We start from the raw sequence: 23,477 nt of genomic DNA, 5'->3' as shown, positions 1-23,477 counted from the left end.
AATGACCATATCAACCTATAAGTTTACAGGAAACCTACAAATACAGGTTGCTATCTACATTTCAGCTCCTCTCACCATATTTCTCACAAACTCAGCGTAGTACACATGTTAAAGAAAAGAGCTGTCTGCATCACAACAGATAACAAGGACCTTCAAGTGAGTTAACATTGATATCTAATAATATTTACTTGAAAAGCTACCCACGAAGACTCGTCAACAAAATCCTTTTCTCTGAACCACCACAAAGAGAGCGAGAGGATACTCAATATATCAAAACTATCGCGATTCCGTATGTGAGTAGCATCTCCAACAAACTACTCTCCTCAAACCACACAAAATAAGAGTGACATTCAAACATATAGAAAGAATCCGTAAACTACTAAGATTTCCAAAAGATAACCATCCTTTCTATAAATATGCTGGAGTTTACAATATTCCATGCTCATGTGGTTCAAGTTACATCGGGCAGACATCAAGAAGCCTCGAAATTAGACAGAAGGAGCACAGTGGTTACGTCAAAAACAACAGACAAGACATATCAGGCCTGTCATCTCATTTTTCTGTAACTAACCATGTCATTGAGTGGGACAGAAGCTGTTCCCTCCCCTTACATAGAAGAAGACTACCATTCCCAAATGTTTAAAGCAGCAGCTACAGTTGCTCTCTCTGCTGATAACCTTAATAGGAACCAAGGTTTAATACTCCCAGAGATATGGAAAACCCTAATTAGATCTCTTAATACATGAACTTTAATGCAACCTACAGAACATTCCTTAGCAACAACTAGTTAATCATGTACATGCGATACGTGTATCACTCACGTTCAATGCTATTTTAGTTTGCAACTATAATCGTCAGAATTTTGCAGTTATTCATATTTGTGTAATGTTTTTTAACCTAAGTGCTTGTACCCTGAATATGCCAACAGCTAAAGTTTGGTGAAACTAGTAGGTTTAATAAATAAATAATTATTAGTTAACACGATCTATTGTCCAAATAATTACTCTAGTTAGAAGATCATGAAAATAAATATTCATTATATCATTTGACTGTTTATGCTAGAAAAATGAATTCTTGATTCTCATATTCAGTTACACTAAATGAATCATTCAAATTTTAAAATATTTACTGTAATTATTGATGTTTTGAATTATTTATAGTTTTAGTCTATTGAGTTTATTTTCTTGTTGAAACTATTTTCAATCTCCTGATCCAAACATTTGCACTGAAAATTATCACTGAAACAATTCTTATTTGTAATAAAAATTGCTGAAATATCCATCTTCCTTTTCTTGCATCAAATTCCATCATGTGCAATTGGTCAGGTTTTTGGGTCTCTTGCCAAAGTTAATGACTAACTTCTCTGTCCAACCTTGGTTTCACACTTGAATGGTTCTACTGCAAAACCAATCTCTAGACTTCTTACTTTTCCTCCAACTCCTGTATTGACAATCTGGGTAAATGTCTGCCCACACCATCCACCCACCCACCCACCCACCCACACACACACACACTGTAGCCTTTGAATTTTTTTTGGTCAAAAGTGATTACAAGAATCTTGTCAAACTGGTTACCCAAAAAAAGTCTCCTGATTGCGATGGAATTTTTCCTATTGATCTGAAGGTCTATGCTCCAGAAATTATTCCTATTCTGTGTTAGCTTTCAATTTTCTCCTAATTCACTGGTATCTGTCATACAGCTTAAAATTAGTCTATATCCAATGCCTGGTAGACCTCAAAAAAGGATATTAGATGAATAATGAGACCTGAACAGACCAACATAGTTTATATCTGTAATTAGCGTTATGATGATGATGAAATAGTCAATGAACTCCTAAGAAAGGTGACAAATCTTTACCAGCAAATTATCAATTTCTCTCATCTCACCTTAATTCTTTGAATGGTATTAGAGAACACTTAGCACACCATTTATAAGCTGCCAGGAAACGTTGCAACTAATGAACAATCATCAATATGGATTCTGCAACTACTGATCAACAAGGGATCTTCTTGCTTATTTCACCCAACTTTGGTCTAATGCCATGGAAAAGGTTGCAGAAAACCTCAAATGGTTATTTTTGATATCTCTAAAGTCATTTAATGGGTATGAGACAAAAAGCCTAAGTAAGCAACCATAATATAGCCTATCTTCTGACCCCTGGAACCCCAACTTGCAGAGGTCAGAAGACACTAATTTTTATGTGATTTTTCTTCTTCTTCTGCAGCTTCTCCCACTTAAGTGGGATCACTGTTGATGATGAGTCTCCTCCACATCCTCAAGTCCTCTTCTAACAGGTCCCTCCATCTTTTCTTTGGCCGCCCACGCTTCCTCCTTCCTTGCACATCCATCTGCATGACCCTTTTCCCCACATATTAGTCCTCCCTCCCCATCACATGACCAAACCATCTCAACCTTGCCTCCTGTATCTTCGCTCCTAAGTTCGTAACTTTCACTGTTCCCCTCACATAGTCATTTCTCAGACGATCCTTTCTGGTCACACCGCACATCCAACTAAGCATTCTCATCTCTGCTACTTCCATCCTGCATATGCTATTTTTCCCCATGGCCACAGTTTCCATAGCATACGTCATAGCTGGCCTCACTACTGTCTTATAGATTTTGCCTTTCAGATTGATCGGCACCATCTTATCGCATAACACTCCAGCCATCTCCCTCCTGTTCATCCAACCCACTTGTATCCTTCATCCCACTTCCTTCTCAGCCCCTCCATCTTCTTCCACTGTTGAACCTAAATATCTAAAGTCCCTCACCTTCCTGATGACATTTCCTTCCAGCTCCAGATCTGTCTCCTGTCTGCTGCCCACTGTGCAACACATATACTCTGTCTTACTTCTGCTCAGTCTCATACCTCTCTCTTCCAGTACTTTTCTCCATCTTTCCAGTTTACTTCCCACTTCTTCTTCTCTTGAATCTGCACACAGCAAGATGTCATCTGCATACAACATTGTCCAAGGCGCATCTTCTCTCACCTCCTCTGTCACCACCTCCATCACAATATTACACAGAAAAGGACTTAATGTTGACCCTTGATGCAAGCCAACTGTTACTTGAAAACTTTCTGTCTGTCCCGGACAGGTCCGAACTCTTGTCTTCACATTTCTGTACATCTCCTGCACCAACCTGACATATTTCTCCAGAACCTTCTTCTCCCTCAGACACCTCCAGACTTCTTGCCTTGGCACATGCTTTCTCCAGATCAATAAATAGCAGATACGGCTCCCGTTGTTTCTCTTGAAAATTTTCCATCATCTGCCGTAACCCAAAGATAGCGCATCTGTTGTTGATCTACCAGGCATGAAGCCAAATTGTTCCTTTGCAAGCTCCACCTCCTTCCTCAATCTTCCACCAAGAACCCTTTTTAGGATTTTCACTGTGTGGGACATCAACTTTATTCATCTGTAATTCTTAGTCTTGTGCATCCCTTTACCCTTGTAGATAGGGAAAAAAGTACTCTCCTTCCATTCCTCGGGTATATTTTCCTGTTGGCAAACTTTCATGAACAGGTCCCAGAGCAGGTCAATTCCCTCTTCCCCAGCGCCTTCCATGCCTCCACTGGAATCCTGGCGGGGTCCACTGATTTTCCATTCCTCATCCCCATACACAAATGATTGTAAATCTATACATGTACATTAATACCATGGGTGATAAGGAATTCCCCCCCCCCTTTTTTTTTGTATTTTTATTTTTTACATAATTTGGAAATCCTGCTCTAGAGGCCAAACATGGACGTTTCAAGCCGCTTCAAGCCTCCAACTAGTGGGGCAGTGGCCACACAATGGTTGATCAAATTCACCTTCCACATAAAGACAATCACAAATATTCATGCCCATGGCAGGATTTCAATCTACAGTTTGTTGATTAGAGAGCAGATGCAACAATCAGTCAGGAAATTAATGATGCCAGCTTTCTGTCTGGATGCACAAGCAGGTGAATCTCTATCTTGAAACTTTACGATTAATGCTGTGTTCTTTGTTTTCTTGTTTCTTTTTGTCTACTGAAAGCATACGCTGCATCAGTTCAAATATTCCTTCACAGTTCAACTTCTAACTCAGAGTAAAATATTTCTTCCTCTTCATTCATTCTTTTCTTCTGCTGCAGTCTTTAGGAATGGTTTCCTTTCTTATGTGTTTCCTAAATAGTATAATTTAGGAAATCTTGCCAATTCACAGCAGTATGCCCATTTTGATTTTCTGCCAAAAATCTTGCTTAATCTACCAAAAGAGTCTCTTCATCTGATATTTTTTTCAAATTGTTATGAGGGTTTGTGCTCCAGAGTCAGCTCATATTTTGTGTTGCCTTTTTTTTTTTTTTTTTTTAATTATTCTATTAACTGCAATTTATTCTGCAGCTTGGAAATTAGCTCATATCATATCTATTTGTAAGAAGGGCAACATACCTTAATGACAACCTCAAACACAACACAAAAAGCATCAATGGAAAATAGGAAGAACTAAGAGAAATTACAGTAATATTGTTAAATTGTGAATGAAGATATTTATAATTAATAATACTTCATTCATAATTAACAAGACCTACCATATCATGAGCAGGACTTATTTAAATGTATTCTGTTAGTTTCTTACTTATAAAATATTATTCATGTAATTCCTTTTAAGTTTTGTTAGTTAATTTTATTTATGTGATTTTAAAACATATTATGGATATGACAAGGCTCTGCATTAAAGTGTCAATTATTTTATTTACTTTATTCCTTTGATAATAATAATAGAAACTGTAATATATGTAATTTCCATATACCCAGAAGATTCTTTGTGGTATCATTTGATTGGTTGTTATGAGAAAACATGCAAATTTCTCCTAGCGCATGCTGGAGTGTGAACTACTACATAAGAAGGGAAAGGCAAGTTTGATGCAAGCTAAACCAGTGAGAACCAGTTTTTGGCAGGAAAAAGGAAAGAGTGGATATGAAAATGAAAGTAAAAACAGAATCGAATAGGGGAGTATAGAGAATGGTAGCTGGAGACAGGAGGGAAATTTTGACGTGCCAAAAAAGGAATTTAAAGGAGCGGGAATCGCTTGGTATTTTCACTTACCTTTTTCTGAGTTGGATTTTTACCAAAATGTCCTAACGCCTAGCACTGAAATAGTGCAAGAAATAGGTTAATACGCATAAGAAAACGAAGAAATAAGTAGATAACTTTAACAAAGTGCATAAAGATTATATTCTCCCAAGTCTATAAATCAGTCGCAGAAATGGAAGATTCTTTTAAGTTTGTGTTACTACAAAGTAAAAGTCAGCAAGGACTTTAAAAAATTGTTGTTCGATCTCCTTAAGATATGATGAAGCTGTATTCTGGTAAGATTACCTATACTATACTTAGTGAGAAGTAACGAAAATTAATTCCGCCGAAAGTAAATTGTTCCTAGTTCTTGCATTCAGCGAGTCAAGATTTAATGTGTGATGTGCTAAGATTTTTCCCTCTTCAAGTGACAAGTGCTATTTTATTGAATTAAGTATTCATTGACTGAACAAGAATATTGAGAAGCATATTTGTTGTAATTTAGGAATCTCGAACTTACAAGAACTAATTTGGATTAACTGAGCTTAGAGAATTACAAATAAACCTCTGATGGTTCACAAGTTTTATTCTTTCTGAATATCTTGAACTGATTTGATATTTAAATGTTTTGAGATGTAACCTTGATCAGAGTAAGGTTATGATAGAAGTTCTCTGTAATAAGAAGAATAAGATCTGTTAAATATAATATAATCTTTAATTATAAAGTTTAAGCTCAGCTGAGTAGTATACTAGTATCTTAATGAGAGCTTTATATTCATTTAATTATAATGTCCCTGTTGGAGTACTGTGATATGATGTAATTTATGTAAGACCGAATTAAATAATTTTATTTGAACTGAATCTTGTATTTGCCTGATTGTTTCATTGCACCACTCATTAAAATAATACGAATCTTAGCGGGAACCCTATGTAGTAAGAATAAAAACCTTGCCCTAAAATCAGCTTATGATAACCTAATACAGTTGAAGGTTGATGTATCTAAATTGCTCTTGCAGTTCAGGATATGGAGTGGCGGTATAACATAAATTTTCTTCATATTCGATTGATATATGAGCCTACAACTAGTTAAATGCTAAAGAGAGAGAATTGTAAGATGATAAAACATGATTGAGAAGAAGTTACGATCCAACAAAATGGCGCAGCCGACAGGATGTTGATTCACGAGTATTAATTTTTTTTATATTTAAGTTTTATATATAAGTTTTTTTTATATTTAACTTAAGAGGAACTAATTCCTAAAACTTTAGTAGTAAGGTTAAGTGAATCACGGTGAGTTGGTTGTGGAACAAATTAGGCAAAGAATTATATTTTGAATAGTTTTAAACTTGAAGTTGTGAGAATTAAAGTAGTAAATGATAATCCAACATGGCTCTTGCATCTAGCACAGGAATGGAAGACAGTGAATTCTTCAGAACTGTAAACCCCAACAGGTCTTTCCTCAATTTTCATGAGAGGAATCAGATGATGTATTGTCATTTTTTACCTTTATTGAAAAATTCAGAGAAACAGCAAATTGGACTGACTTTCAGTTATTGATATTGCTCAGAAGCAAATTAATTGGTAAAGCAAAAACATTTTTATACTCATCTCCAGTACGAGAAACATTTGAATACTCAAAATTTAAGGAAACTGTATTATCTCAATTTTCTAAGCTGAGAAGTGTTGGACCAAATCTGTGGAAACTACAAAGGATCACACAGAAGGATAAGGAGAGTGTTGCCGAATTTTACAATCGCTTGTTAACTCTTTCTAACAGTTTGAATGTATCCAATGCAGATAAACCTCATTTGGATTGGGCAGTATATCAACAGTTTCGACAAGGTGTTAAGCCAGAACTGAGGGAAACAGTCTATAAAAGGAAGATCACCACACTAGAGGAGTGCCTTATAGCTGTCAAAGAGAAGGAACAGATGATAGGAGACCTTTGTCCCTCATCCAATGTAGGCCATGTAAACATCATGGAAAGGACTGATTGTTCCCTAGGCCTAAATGAAACCTCAAAGAAGAATAAAAATTAAGAGGAAGAGAAAAAAATTAATAAAGAGAATTCCATAAATTGTAACTGCATATCTGAGAGTAATGAACAATCCAACAAGAAGTACAAACCTTAGTTCACCAGGAAGTAGAGAAGATGCAACAACCAACAATGAATAGTTTTGATGAAGTGATGAAACAATTGACAGCAATCAGTGAAAAATCTCAAGAAGACTACAACCCAACAGCAGATAAAATTAGCGAGATGATCAAACTGGAAGGTAGAAAGACAAAATAAACCCATTTTGGCTAATCTGGATAGGGTAGTGCAAGCACTAGAGAATGTTAGACAACAGATGTCCATTGTCTCTCAACCTCAGACAAGGAGAGAATATCTCACTGATCATAGAGATCCTCCTAAGTGCTTTAATTGGAATAAAGTTGGACGCACTGCCAGAAATTGCTCCTTAAATAGAAGAAATTACTCTAACAACAAATGGAATTATAATTTTGGACACATTCCTCACAGAGAGTATAATAAGTGTCGAAATTTCCCTAGATTGAGAGAATCAATGATGAGGATTACAAGAAATTTCCAAGGTCATAAATGTAACATTCTGTTTTACACAGGTTGTAATGCCTCAACCATCAGTAAGCAATATTTCCTAAAAATAAGAGATAAGTTATAGAAAAACGTTACCAATTTAAGGAGACCTGTAAGAATTACCACTCTCTCTGACTCGAACTCTACAGCATATCAGAAAGTTTGCACAAAAATTTATCTACCAGATATCAGACTGTGTGTATACCAAGACTTACTTATTGTCATTTTCTCTCCTAGCTTAGGTTCTCACATAATATTAGGAACAAATTTTATGGAGAAACATCACTTCTCTTGTGACTTTTTAAGAGGTGAAATATCCCTAATGAACAGAAAAATAAATGTCAGAAGAGACAATAAGTCATGCACAGGAAGGAAGCAATTAACAGGAAGATTTTGTATACCTAATGAAGAAGAAACTCCTAATAGAGTGCAATCATCTCTGTATATAAACCAACTGTGAAAGATAGTGATACGAACATTGATGTAGTTGATCAGCCTGAAACACAACTTAACACTGATTTAACATCAAAACATCAAGTGTCCAATCCAGAACAAGAAACTGGTGCTGGAAATCAACTGTCAGTTACAATTAATTTTGCTAAAGTAACTGCTTTACATTTCCGAACTAGACATATGAGAAAAAGAAGGAATTACAAAGGAATGATGATCAAAAAGGGATTACCAATAGAACAAATCACCCAGTCATGAGACAACTAAGACTCAATTCTAGTGACAGAGAACAGAACTTCTGCCCTGAAAAGACATTATCACACTATAAGTGTAGCAATCAAATTTTTACCTGTGATAAAAGCAGCAATTCAAGTGGAGAAGTGGAGAGAAATAAATACACAGACTGTAATAAGGAATTGGATTTTATTCAGACTAGGCACTATCTGAGACCTCAAGAAAGAAGTAGAAAGTCTGAATCCTCCCAGAGATTTATGTGAATAGAAAAATTTTTCGTTAAAGAAATATTTTTCAGAGAAAAAGTGAGCCTTTGTCAAATTGTGAATGAAGATATTTATAATTAATAATACTTCATTCATAATTAACAAGACCTACCATATCATAAGCAGGACTTATTTAAATGTATTCTGTTAGTTTCTTGCTTATAAAATATTATTCATGTGATTTTAAAACATATTACGGATATGAAAAGGCTCTGTATTAAAGTGTCAATTATTTTATTTACTTTATTCCTTTGATAATAATATAAGAAACTGTAATATATGTAATTTTAATATATCCAGAAGATTCTTTGTGGTATCATTTGATTGGTTGTTATGAGAAAACATGCAAATTTCTTCTAGCGCATGCTGGAGCGTGAACTAGTATATACGAAGGGAAAGGCAAGTTTGATGCGAGCCAAACTGGTGAGAACCATTTTTTGGCAGGAAAAAGGAAAGAGTGGATATGAAAATGAAAGTAAAAACAGAATCGAATAGGGGAGTATAGAGAATGGTAGCTGGAGACAGGAGGGAAATTTTGACGTGCCAAAAAAGGAATTTAAAGGAGCGGGAATCGCTTGGTGTTTTCACTTACCTTTTTCTGAGTTGGATTTTTACCAAAATGTCCTAACGCCCAGCACTGAAATAGTGCAAGAAATAGGTTAATACGTATAAGAAAACGAAGAAATAAGTAGATAACTTTAACAAAGTGCATAAAGATTATATTCTCCCAAGTCTATAAATCAGTCGCAGAAATGGAAGATTCTTTTAAGTTTGTGTTACTACAAAGTAAAAGTCAGCAAGGACTTTAAAAAATTGTTGTTCAATCTCCTTAAGATATGATGAAGCTATATTCTGGTAAGATTACCTATACTATACTTAGTGAGAAGTAACGAAAATTGATTCCGCGAAAGTAAATTGTTCCTAGTTGTTGCATTCAGCAAGTCAAGATTTAATGTGTGATGTGCTAAGACTTTTCCCTCTTCAAGTGACAAGTACTATTTTATTGAATTAAGTATTCATTGACTGAACGAGAATATTCAGAAGCATATTTGTTGTAATTTGGGAATCTCGAACTTACAAGAACTAATTTGCATTAACTGAGCTTAGAGAATTACAAATAAATGTCTGATGGTTCACAAGTTGTATTCTTTTTGAATATCTTGAACTGATTTGATATTTAAATGTTTTGAGATGTAACCTTGATCATGTAAGTAAGGTTATGATAGAAGTTCTCTGTAATAAGAAGAATAAGATCTGTTAAATATAATCTTTAATTATAAAGTTTAAGCTCAGCTGAGTAGTATACTAGAATCTTAATGAGAGCTTTATATTCATTTAATTATAATGTCCCTGTTAGAATACTGTGTTATGATGTAATTTATGTAAGACTGCATTAAATAATTTTATTTGAATTGAATCTTGTATTTGCCTGATTGTTTCATTGTATCGCTGATTAAAATAATATGAATCTTAGCAGGAACCCTATGTAGTAAGAATAAAAACCTTGCCCTAAAATCAGCTTATGATAACCTAATACAGTTGAAGGTTGATTTATCTAAATTGCTCTTGCAATTCAGAATATGGAGTGGCGCAGTATAATATAAATTTTCTTCATATTCGATTGATATATGAGCCTACAACTAGTTAAATACTAAAGAGAGAGAATTGTATGACAATAAAACGTGACTGAGAAGAAGTTACGATCCAGCAATATCATGCTCACATAATAGGTGTAACTGAAATGGAGAAAACAATGAGATGAATTATTTATTTCGTATGGAGTTCCCTCCTTTCCTCTCCTGTCCCTTAGGATGACTTGGGCCCTCCTAATGAGGGATTAAGTTTGTATTTTATGACTGCAGATCCATGCGTGTTCTCGGGGCCAGTTTGCCTGTTTTGAGGAATGAAAAGCCCTAGTTTCTGGGTGAATCCCTCTCTGTATGAGACCAGCAAGATAAAAGTTCCTCATGTCTTGGATGGGAATTGAACCCTGGTCTTTCCAACCAAAGGGCTTCGTCTATACTGACTGAGCTACAGAGGCTCTTCATAAGTTACTGCTAAATAATAACCATGGGATGTTATAGTCAGGGAATGGTGATCAGGAAAAGAAAGAATAGCTATGGCTTCTTCGTTTTCAACTTAGTTCACTACTGGATGAGGGTCTCCCCCAGTTTCCTCAGTCCCATTCTGTTTTCAGCCTTTCTCATCCACTGTATTTCAGCAATCCTAACAACTTCATTGTGCCACCCTCCTTGGTCTTCTCCTTTGCCTATTGACAGAGGTATCCATTTGGTTAATAATTGAGGCCATCTTACACTTGCAATGTTCCATCTCATTTTCATTTTGAATGCATAATGTAACTGATGAAGTCTAAGTGTTACAATAAGCATATTCTGTTTCATTCTTTTCTAGGTAATTTTCAAATGGTGAACCATATTTTGAGTTAAATTCCAAGTTTCACTGCCATATATAATTACAGGACGACACTGGTCAAAAGCTTTCCTCTTTAAATTAATATGTATATTACCTTTGAAGATATCTTTCAACCTCCAAAAAGTCATCCTTCTTTTTAATTCTCTGATTTGCATGTCTTTAATTTTTATGATTTGTTCCAAATAAACACATGAATCTACTTTCACTACTTCTCCATTATCTTCAACTCAATTTGACTGGACACTTGAGCTAACTCTGTTAATTTTATTTCTAGATAATTTGCATCTTCTGCCCAGAGAACTATATCAGCAGCCAACCAGAGATGAATCAGAATCTTTCAGTGTTAATTTTTGACTCCCTCATTTTTCCAATTCAGTTCATGAAAAACTTCCTGTTAGGCAGAGAAGCTGTAGCACTAAACATGAAACTCAAATTTTTGAATATCAGGCAATTTCTAGTTGAGTTATGTGGACAAATTTCAAAATGGGGAACTGGATAATGAGACCTATTTGTACCTAGAGCAATACAGAAAGTGCTACTGCTAAGAAAGAAGTAGAAGATATAAACAGCTGAGTGGGAAACATATACCATATATATTTTGGAAAAACATAAAGAAAAGGGCAAAGCTTATAATAATAGTAAGGACTTGCTAGCAGCAGGATGCACTCAAATTCATACTGAAAGAAGACACAAGAAATAAGAAAGATCTCACTGACTATGCTATTGTTGACAGTGATATTTTTACTGGTTCAGAATACAAGAGTATCTGAAATAGGAAGGTAATTAGAAATATGAAGTGATTACCGTTTCATTTTGAGCAGGATAAAAATTATTATCATACACCAATATTATTCAGAAAAAATGAAAGAGTTTGAAGGCCAGACCCAAACCTTTGACACTTTTGGCAAAATGTAGAGAAAGTGTTCACTGATTCCACATGTGAGACATATGGTGAAGTTGCCTGCAAGGAAAAGAAAATCAAAACTTTCAAATTCAAGAAGTTAAAATCTGATTCAAGAAGTTAAAGAAAGTATCAAAAAGTTCCTGGCAAGTCAGCATATGCCCTTGGAAAATACAGAGAAATACCTAGTCTAGCCATAAATACTGTTACAACTTGAACAGTACATAAACCTTTAATCTATCCATAAATCATTTAAAGCTTTCAGCACATAAAAATCCCATGTATAATGTGCATAATAGCAGCACTCAATGTTCAAAATGTCTTCCCTTTTGCCTTCACGCATATTTAAAATATGTGAGGTCACATACTAATAGCAGCACGCACGCACAACATCCGATGGAAACGCTGTCAATGCTCTTTCCAAATCCACCTTCAGGAATGGCAATTCTGGGGTGTCTTTTCTTACAGAGTACTCTACTCCAACCACAATTTGAAGTCCAAGAAATTCAGATCAGGACTTCCAGATGGCCATATGTGGTTGGGCACATTCACCTTCAACCACTGTTGTGTGGTCTTCTGCCGGTGTGCGCAGAGGCCGAGTCCTGTTGTAAGGTCCACTGCCTACTGTGCAATAAGGTGTTCACGGGCAGTTTGACTCCTTTCTCGTGGAAATGCAACTTGGACCCCCCCCCCCACCAAACTATCACTGATGTAGGATGATGGCCTCTCTGATTTCTTGGTGCTATGGCACATGCTGTCCAACCATCAAGGGCACACCCAATATTTTGGCAGTTAAACGACTCTTCAGTGGTGAAAATCTCATCTGTGAAGAGGATATCTTGTCAGTTGTTTGCTTACCACCAGAGAAGTGCTTTTGATTTTATCATCCTCTGCCACATAAGTTATGGTGCTAGGAAGTGTCCAGTAGAACAACAACAGACTCTCATCCCCAAGTAATCAGTTAGTACATGTGACATGGTTCTCTGTGAAATGTTCATCTCTCATAACATCACATTCCACGTTCTCACAGGATTATGGCAGAGGATGGGCTCTCACAAGCTGTTGTGTCTTAACCAGGCTCGTTCTATTCTCTGGGCAGTGCAGAGGTATGTGGAAGTTGTAATAGTATTTATGGCAAAATTGTATATATAAGAACTGAGCGTAAGCAAAAATCATGAGAATATGGAAAGCAAATATCAAGAATGTGGCAAAACATTCTGGAGACTATTTAAAAAGCTCAGAAATGGAAACAGTAGGTAAAAAGAATATATAATTCCCCTACTATCTTCTAAATCTGCTAAAACATGAACAGCAGCCATTCAACATGCCCTTTACTATTCAACTTGAAAATTATAGAAGAAATATCCTACACCCGCTTCATTCCTTCTACTGCTATATTCACATTTTATAGATAAATTCTCATTTATGAAAAAGGAAAATAAAACTGAATGTAAGAAAATGTAAGAATTACAAAGGAATTTGCATGCAGAATATTCCCAGTAAGATTTATGCAAGCATTCTTGATAAGAGGCTAAGGAAAATTGTTGAAGAGAGATGTGGGGAGGAATAACTTAGGTTCAGGCCAAATAGTAGTTGTTGGGGACCAGATTTCATCAAACAATAACAAAAATCAATCTGTATTTAACTTTTATAGATACAGAAAAGGCAAATCAGAAGATGCTAAGAGAACAGCTCTTCAAGACACTAGAGTTATATCTGTTCTTAAACTAATCTGTTCTAACAAAATGGCCCTAAACACTGAACTAAATCACATCCTCAACACTTTCTCAGCCAATGGCTACCCCCCCCCCCCCGAAAAAATCCAAAAAATATTAAAACCTACAAACCACAACCCCCCACCCCTCCACAACAAAGATTACTCTAAATCCATCACCATTCCCTACATCCGAGGCACCTCGGAAAAAATTACCAAAATCTTAAAAAAACATGACCTGACCTCCTGTTACAGGCCATACAGAAAATTGGCATTCCTTATCCACTCCACTAAAGACCAACCACTTACCCTAGACCTATCTGGTGTATTCCAGGTCCCTTGCAGTTGTAAACTGTCTTACTTTGGCCAAAGCAAATATCAGAATTTCTGAACACAAGGACTACATCCATTTTCACAAGCACAGCCATTCTGGTCTTACAGACCATGCTCTGGATACACGCCACAGAATACGGCAGAAGAAAGCTACAGTAATACACCGTAGCAAATACAAATTTGAAAGACTATTTATGGAATCAGCCTCAGCACTAAGAAATTCTCCAAACCTCAACAAATTTGGTTGTATGCGACTGCCCCAAATTTGGGAGGCTTACATCAGCAGACCTTCAGCCCAACGGCCAAGAACACCTACTTAGCCCGCTAGAGGGCATCATCAGGACTTTTAGGAGAACAATAGCTTCATCTCTTCATTCTCAGTTACTGTGTTGTAGTGCCTACATGCACATGCCTTTTTTTGTAAGTTCCTTTTGAAGATGGCAACGTGACGTTGCCGAAATATCAGAAATATTTATTAAAGTATAATTTAATTTATATTCGTATCTATGTTGTTCAATTCCTTAAGTGATTTAGTAATGCATAACCAATGTATAAGCCTGTCTACGAGAACTAGAGTTATATGTTATGAATGATTCATCATTCATAACATATAAAAGAGCTCTGTTCATCAACAAAACTGTTGATGAACAGAGCACATTTTTTTTTGACAAATCTTTCAATATACATAAACATAAACAATGAGGGTAAGTGTATTTTTGCTTCTTTAAGTACTCTTAAACATTCTTCAATGGAATTCTAACAACATTTTTAAAACACAAGCATGTTTTATTTTAAGCAGAAAATCAACCTTTATCCCACATTCTTTTTGACAATATCTAAATTGATTGAGATGAGATTTCACTTCTTGAAATAAGCATCCAAGATACATGGTTTACATTTCTTTACTTCTGAACAATGACTATACAAATCACAAATTCATACAGCTATTGAATATTGTTCTCACATTTGGGATGGGTGTCCATAAGTGCTCCTTAAGAGAACAATCAAATGATAGTTCTCACAAAGATTCAACGTATTCACTTTTATGGGGATATTTTAATTTCAGCAATAAGTCGCTACCCTTTCAGAGTTCAAATCCAAACTTCCAGAACAAATTTTTCTTCTTGTTCATTCATATCTTCTAATGCTATCATCTTTTTGGAGTTGTCTCCTCTCATGTATTTTATAACAAGTACAAATATGCAGGTCTTCAAGTCTAGTTAACAAGTTACTTCTATCTCCCTCATCCTTCTTCACATCCAGCACTAATGTACTATAGGGTGCTACAATGTACTACAATAAACAAACAAAATAATAATAATAAAATAAAAACTAAACTTTGAAAGAGCCTAATGAAGTGTAAATCCTCAGGAAGTTTTTTTTTTTTTTTTTTTTTTAAATACTATTCCCACACATGTGAGGTTGGAAAATCTATAACACAGGAGCACTATATAAGGAAAAGTAGTTATGTAGAAAGGAATCTACCACCTGGTCCCTATGGTACTGGTACACCATCAGGTGGAGGATGTCCCTGCAAAATACTACCACCATACTTATTTAGGCCAGAAATGGGCAAAAACCATTTTGGACTTGGAGCAATGTCCAAATATGGACTTTTTTCTTACTTTTGTCTTCATGCAATATGAGTAATGCTAATGTCAGACATCATGGAAAGATACAAAATTTCTACTTTTGGAAGAAATAGATTTAAAATGATTATTCCCACACCATTTGTTCAACATGGTATTGTGAAGTACTCAACTGTGATACTTCCAAATCTAAGCATAAAGCTTGCTGTTACTATTCTGACAGGTGCCTGGAGGAAGTCCATGTAGCAATTTCAATCAAAGGTGAGTTAGCCGATCTCATACGGAGGTAGCAGGTTTTTTTCTCCCAGAAACTCGGGTTTTTCATCCCGCATACAGACAAATCGGCCCTTCAGAACATACGCAATTTACAGACAAAAAATACTAGTTGTTGTGGTGGTGGAGGTGGGCGGTAGATGGCATTGATGGAGATGATTCGTAGTAGAGGTTCAGTGTAGTGGTTGAGACAGTTGTAGGTGTCCTCCCACAATGAGTCCTCGGACTCCTTGGAGGTGTCAGGAATAATAATAATAATAATAATGTGGAGCATGAAGTTACAATTTACACAGGATTTAAGTGAAATTCACTATGCTGACTACTACTAAGCAAGGAAACTATATTACTCCATATTCCTCCAAACATTTGAACTTAATCTTAAACAATAATCATGAAAACTTAAACAGAAATAGATTAACGTGGAAAAAATAATTAAACATTTCAGTTCACAACCTATTTATGTGAAGTGGATCCTCAGCACAGCCTCAGTTTTCCAACTTGAATAACATCTGTAAATCTTTCTACAATGCATACCAAATCACAGCTACTTTTTGTAACAAAAATTCAACTACAGAAATGCTACTTCCATAGCTCTCAATATAGACAAAGGCCCTTTGGGTGGAAAGATCTGGGTTCAATCCCCGTCAGTGATGTGAGGAACCTTTGCCTGGTCTCTTTTGACAAAAGGTGAGTTAGCCAGTCTCACAAGGAGGTAGGGTTTTTTCACCCAGAAACTTGGGGGCTTTTCATCCCCCAGAACAGCCACTGGCCCCACGCATCTACAGACATAGACCACACCGGGAGGCATGGGGGGGCTAACCACCTTATCCTCGAGCTATGCTTGTGAAATCCAAGAATAGTTGGAAGGCTGTGGGCATTTAAGTGCCTGCTAGGACCACTGATGATGAAAAGTAGCATTTCTGTAGTTTTCTCTGATCTTCCATATAAGAGAGTCCAACTTAAAATCTCCTTTGATTAAAAAGTTTTTGAACTTATTATTAATGATCTCACAAACTACTGTACATGCATAAGATAATCCTAACTACTCTCCAAACAGTTTGGATTTTTTTCATGTCTTTCAAAGTGTGCTGTGGATGCTGCTTATCATATAGTCAATTCATCTTTGTACTGACTTGTTCTGCCACAAACTAACACAGATACAACTCTTCTCATTCATTACTGTCTGGCGTTATAAGAATATCAAGTGGGATATTGAAAGGTTATTTTTCACTAGGTTAGACTATAATAAATTTAGTTTAATCCTTTATCCAAGTGTGAGCAAACAAAGTTTGCGCCTGAAAGTATCTTCAGGACTGGGGTAAGGTGGTACAACACTGGGAAACTCGTTGCAAATGTGTATGCACAGATGGTGCTCCTTCTATGAGAGGAAAACATAAAAAGGTTTTGTTGCATTGCTACAAAATTCTGATAACATGATTCCCCCCCCCCCCCCCCAAAAAAAAAGAAAAAGTTAAAAAACGCTAGAAAATTTTCCAAAATACTTTTCCTAATTAAAATTCATTTTTTATTTATGTTGTGTCATGTCTTCTATTTCTATGCTACTTATGAATTAGGGGTCACATAAGGTGAGAGAATCCTATAGCCGTGGACCACTGTCCCATCGTCGCAGACCACCTGTGTTCCGCGACGATGGGACAGTGGTCCATAGGCTTAAATTAACCAAATAAATCTATATATTTTAATTATCAAACAAAACAAATTAAAATTGAATAAGTAAGTAAAAATTACTAAAACAAAATGAATACTTAAAAAAAAAGAAAAAAGCTGCAGAATGTTCATGGAATGAACATTCTGCCACTATTTTAATTTGTATCGGCAGAATGACGAGTAATACAAGAGGGGTGAAGTGAAAAACAATATGGTTTTATTGCTTCCACCTTCCCTTGCTGTTTTGTCAGATTTGAAGTGAACATGTGTTGTCCACATGACCACATTTCAACCAATTGCTTGTTGTTTATTGATTTTTATTGTTGAAGGTTTTCCTCCTTCAACCAAGGCTCAATATATCTTCAGAAGTGCTAAGTAATACTTGCACAAAATGTGTTGTGAGTTAACTCCATTATTTATATATTTTTCGGAAATCGCGCGAAAAGCAAGCTGACAATTGAGTTGAAATGCTAACTCTCTCCAACCGAATTCCAATAATATGTGAAACTGCCATAACAGCATTCACTATATATATATATATATATATATATATATATATATATATATATATATTTCTTAGTTTTAATACGTTTACGAATTTTAACACTTTCGGTTGAATTTTATTGCTGCCGAACAAACTCACACAATCTAATTAATAACAATAGTTTTTAGTTAGATACTGTGTTTGCTGGTGCAACATATGGTTTTACTTGAGTCTATATATACAGCATAGTTTCTATATGAGGGGACATGCGATTTATTAATTAGTGTCATTTTTATCCCAGTTGTCTCTAATTGCACTATGTGTTGAGAAATATATTACACAGACTACTTATACCTTATTCACTGACATAATAAAAGTACTTGTTTTTCTTGCCTCTGCAATATAGTGGCTATTGGGGGGTTGTTTACCATGGGAGCAAGTTACTATTGCCCTGCTCTGAGCATGTTTCCGCTTTTTTCATTTGCGAGGTATATGTGAAACTTTTTAATTTCTTTTTTCGAAAAGTAAAATCAGGGGTGAGAGTTATATGCGAGCAAGTACGGTATTTCAATTGGATAAGTACATTGGTACCTTCTTTAAATGGAAATATATCTTCGATGACAGGGATAATACAAAACGAGTTTGTAATGACAGTTTGTAATGACTGAAGAGAAAGAGGTCTGTAACGAATCCACAGAAACACAGAATTCCCATCAGTTGCAATGCGATAATATCAATACGCTTAACGAAAGGAAAGATTTGCTGACTTGCTGGACACTCGAACAGTGGATCGCATTCAAAGATAAATACAATTGGTTAGTTTGTAGGAACATTTTTCTGTTCTGTGACTTTTCTCCCTTTACGGTAATTATGCCAACATTATTGTGTTATTATTCAACAATTGTTTACAGTTTTGAATGTGTATATAAAGTCAATATCAACAGTAGCCTGCTTACGAACGTGCGATGAATGGGACAGGGAGGTTTGGAGCTTCCCCGGATAATATTCAAAAGGTAAATACAATTGGTTCTTTTGTATAGTGTCCCGAAACTTATTAGTTTAGAATTTAACCACTGGGAAAGGGTTTGTGTCCACCTCAAAACTCTGAAACAGAATTTGAAAACATTTTCCAAATAACTTTTCATAAGAAATTTCTGTGATTTCACAATCCATTTCAGGCTTGCAGTCATGAGAACAACCTTTTGTTATTGAAAAAAAGAGCAGCTAATTGAGCTTTCAAGTGACAGTGGGCTTAAAATGCAATTCCGCGATCGTAGTTTGGCTTAATTCTGGATCTCGGCTTCAGTGAGAAGTGAATTTCCCAAATTATTTGAAGAAGTCGAAAATCGTCATGCAGTTTCTACAACCTATCTTTGCAAGAAACAACTTTCATCGCTCCTTCAAATAAAAACAAAATACAGAATTCGTCTTAGTGTGTGTGCCGATCTTCGACTGAAGTTGACCAATATTGAGTCAGATATCCAGCAACTCTGCAAGGTCGAGAAGCTCATTCATCTCATTAAAAGTAAATAGTAACATAATATCATTTTATTTATTTGTTTAATAAAAATTAAAACTATGTTTTAATTTTTATCCACAAAATTTAATTTTTTATCTATATATCTGGCCTGGTTGGCCGATTCTCCAGTCAAAAGGCTGCAAGTTCGAATCCCACAGTGGGCATGGATGTTTGTGATTGTCTGTGAAAATACTAGTGGTGGTGGTCGGCGGTAGACAGCATTGGTGTAGATGATGATTGTAGTTGTGGTTGGTGAAGACGTAGAGTTGTAGAGTAGGTTCCCTTCCTCGATATGTCTTTGGACTACCTGGAGATGTTAAGTAATAATAATATCGACAAACTTTATATGTTCATTGTGCATCATATAGTTTGAATTTGGCACTTGGAAATGCTATATCTGTGACAAATAAGAAATTGCATTGGCATAATTGAAAAGGTACACAATTTCTTCAATACCCCTAAAAGACAGGACGTCCTTGTCTATAGTAATATAATATTAATATCTTTTAAGATTTATAATATTTTTATTTAGCTTGCAAAAAATATTTACGTGCACCTTACCATTGTCTAAAATAATGCAAAAATCTGACAGTGACCACTTAATTGCCCTAAATTTTGTTGATGATGTTGTGGCTCAATTAAATACCGTTCGTGAAACACCAGATTCTTCATTTAAAGATATTTACGATGAAGCATGTATAAAAGCCAATAATTTTAATATTGTCATTAAAAAGCGAAGGACTTCATCAAAACAAACATTAAGGTCCAATGTTCCAGCCGATTCTGTACAAGAGTATTTCAGGAGAACTATTTCATTCCATTTATTGACCAAATATTGACTCAACTTCATGAACGTTTCACTCGGCATCGCAACATTTTGAAATATATTTTTTTCTCTTCTACCAAATGGAAAAGATGCTCCAACAGCAAGTGCAATGGAAGATTTTTGTCAGTTGTGTGAATTTTATGCTGGTGATTTGCCTTATACAAATCCAGCAATTTTGAATGCTGAAGTTGTGGTATAAGAAATTTGAAAAACCATTTGCAATAGCTCCATGCAAAAATGCCGTTGATGCAGTTTCAAAGTGTGACAAAATGATATATTCTAACATCTATAACTTATTAAAAATATTTGCAACGCTTCCGGTAACAACATGCATCAGTGAAAGGTCATTTTCTAACTTACGCCTTTTAAAAACCTATTTAAGATCTACCATAACACAATCACGATTGAACGGACTGGCTTTGCTATATACATACACACAGAGAGAGATTAATGTAACCACGAATGAAATAATTCAAGAGCTTTGTAAAAAGAAAAGAAAACTGGATTTTATTCTTTAAATAAATTTTTTATAATTACCTAATAAATTTTATTGAATGAATGAAATTTAACGAATTTTAGTTGAACAGATAAAAATATTTTTAATGCAAATTCATTGTATTAAAAATATTTTTATCTGTTCAACTCGCCCCTTCCCCCCAAGATTAAATCCTGGGTGCGCTACTGATTGATACTGTTAACTATATTTGAGTAAATGCTTCAAGGCATCAGCAGTTTTGCAATATGCTTCAAATTGATGAGGAAACATTAAGTATGGATCTTCCTTATCACTCTACAGTAGACTAGCTGTCACTAAGAAAACAAATTACAAATTTTTACATGGAAGAAAACAAACCTTATGTGACTTAATGTCGAAACATAACCAGCTAAATGTTTATCCACAAGGCAAAAGTGTGAGGGGGGGGGGGGATCAGGTCTGGAACGTTCTGATAAATACCAAGTACAAAATGACATTAAAGTGACTGATATAGCCACAAGAAAAAACATAAAGGATATAAGAATATTAGAACATAGGTTACCTTCATAACTCTGCTACTAGTATGTTCTTTCATGTGGCTATATTGGTTGCTTTAATATCATTTTGTTCTAGGTGTTTATCAGAACTTTCCAGACTCCCTCATAAATCAATATGTGAAAAGTGGTAGAACATTCAAGCATTTAGAAAGAAGTTAATTTTTTTTTTTCTTTTAAAACTCTTCTTTCCACTATAATTTCAGCTGAACATTTTCCTGAACTGGCAAAGGCAGTTGAAGAATGATGCACTAATAAAACCTTAAGAATCTGTGATATTAATACAGCATTGTGTTAGACTCACTGATCAAAGAATACCATGACAGGTTTAAAGATTTTGAGAAACATCTGGCTTTCCAACCACATCTGTTGATATCTTTAGTGCACTGGAAAATTTAAAAATGGGGCTGACTGAGCTCTCAGAAGACAGTATTCTGAAATCTCTATTTGAAAGAGAAAGATCTTGCTGAAATATGGACAAATGCTGTCAAGTATTCAAAAATGTATCAACATGCTCGACATATACTGTCTTGTTTTGGCACAACCTATTGTTGTGAATTAATGTTTTCACACATCGTTCAAATCAAGATGTGCTTGAGATCCCAAATGACAAACACTCACCTGGAAGACGAACAGGCTAAAGCAATGATGTTGAAACCAAATATCTACTTGTTATCCAGCAATAAGCAACCTCAATAAGTTATTAAGTTATGTACCATTTAATTAAATTAACCTAAAGCTTTTATTCCCAGAATACAATAAAATAGTGTTTTATTAACTGCTGGTTAATAAAACACTATTTTATCATTATAAAACACTATAACATCTCAGGAAACACAAGAAATCGTGTTTCCTCAGATGTTTAGTTTGTAGAAACTCCATTCTTGAATTATTATTTATTATTATTTTTTTTTTGTAAATAAACAACACATATTTGAGAGTTTAAAAGATTTTTAATGTTGTAATGTTGATATTTATACTGTATGCATATGCTCTCTCTTTACAATTTTAGTAAAATTTATTATATATGAAGTGTGAGAGGCCTAATGCAGAATCCATAGTGATATACAAAGTATGTGTAAAACAATTTTTTTGTTATTACAGTGCTAATATTGATAAAATTGCAGTATAATGTTACAGATATTTTTATTTTAAAAAATTCGCAATTTAATGGACACTGCTTAGTCCCCTATTAGTCCATTAAATCAAGGGTTTACTGTATTAGTATATTTATAACATTTTTATTGTGATGATAATTGTCATCATAGCACCAATGTGACGAACAACGTGGCAAAGACTACTCTGTCCGGCAATTAGAATTTGTGGGATATTATTGAGTGCAGCATATGTGAAATGTATGCATCAAGAAAATTAAAGAATATGTGGAAGGAAATTGAAACTGGCGAGAGAGAGAGTATGTATTAAGTTTTTTTAAAGTGAGTGTCTGTTAGGCAAGAAGAACGCAACAAATACCGACAATAAGATGGAAAATGATGTTAATAATGTAGAACATATGGCCGTGGAAATAGAGGAGAATGAAATGGATATCAATAAAGAAATAGCGTGCTTAAATGTTATCCTTCATAAGACAAAGCACAAAATTGAAAAACTGCAGAAGAGGCAAGAGCTAAGCAGAGGTGACAAAAAGAAAGAAGCAGTTGATCCGAAAGAATAATAAAGACTAACTGAACAAACAAGAAAAACAAGTTAAGGAGAAAATTATGTATGGAGACTCAATAATCAGGGGGAGTATTTAATGAAAGTATGACAAAATCGTGTTTCCTGGAAGCAAAAATTCACAATCAGCAAGATGTATTCTATGAGAGAGAGAGGATGTAAAGGAGTTGTTAGAAGAGCAAGAAGGTTAAGATTGTAAGTCTTCTACCATGCTATGATAGAGGTGAACTGAGGAGGAAGGCACTGATAGCCGATGAGAATATATATAGATTGTGCAAAAGGAATGATGTAGAATTTGGAGATCTGTGGTTTCTGTTTGAAGGAAAGAAGAATTTGTACAATGTGGATGGACTGCAACTGAATGGTGTCTGGAGAGAGCTTTGTTCACTGAGCATGCTGACGTGTGTAAATTCCGGGAAACTTAAGCAATAAGGGTGGAA

The 23,477-nt window shown here is 35.2% G+C and overlaps 1 protein-coding gene across 1 annotated transcript in view; it reads right to left on the bottom strand.

Moving 5' to 3' along the window:
• LOC150095219 (ATPase family AAA domain-containing protein 2-like) overlaps positions 1–23,477 on the bottom strand; it is a 538,448-nt gene that overhangs the window by 49,172 nt on the left and 465,799 nt on the right. The window lies entirely within an intron of this gene.

Source organism: Typopeltis vanoorti, chromosome 20 (genome assembly GCF_054136105.1).
Source record: "Typopeltis vanoorti isolate ZY-2024b chromosome 20, IOZ_Tvanoo_1.0, whole genome shotgun sequence".
In the NCBI taxonomy this organism is placed as follows: Eukaryota; Metazoa; Arthropoda; class Arachnida; order Uropygi; family Thelyphonidae; genus Typopeltis; species Typopeltis vanoorti.
The sequence above is the reverse complement of the archived record's forward strand: the minus strand, read 5'-3'. Positions and strand labels throughout refer to the sequence as shown.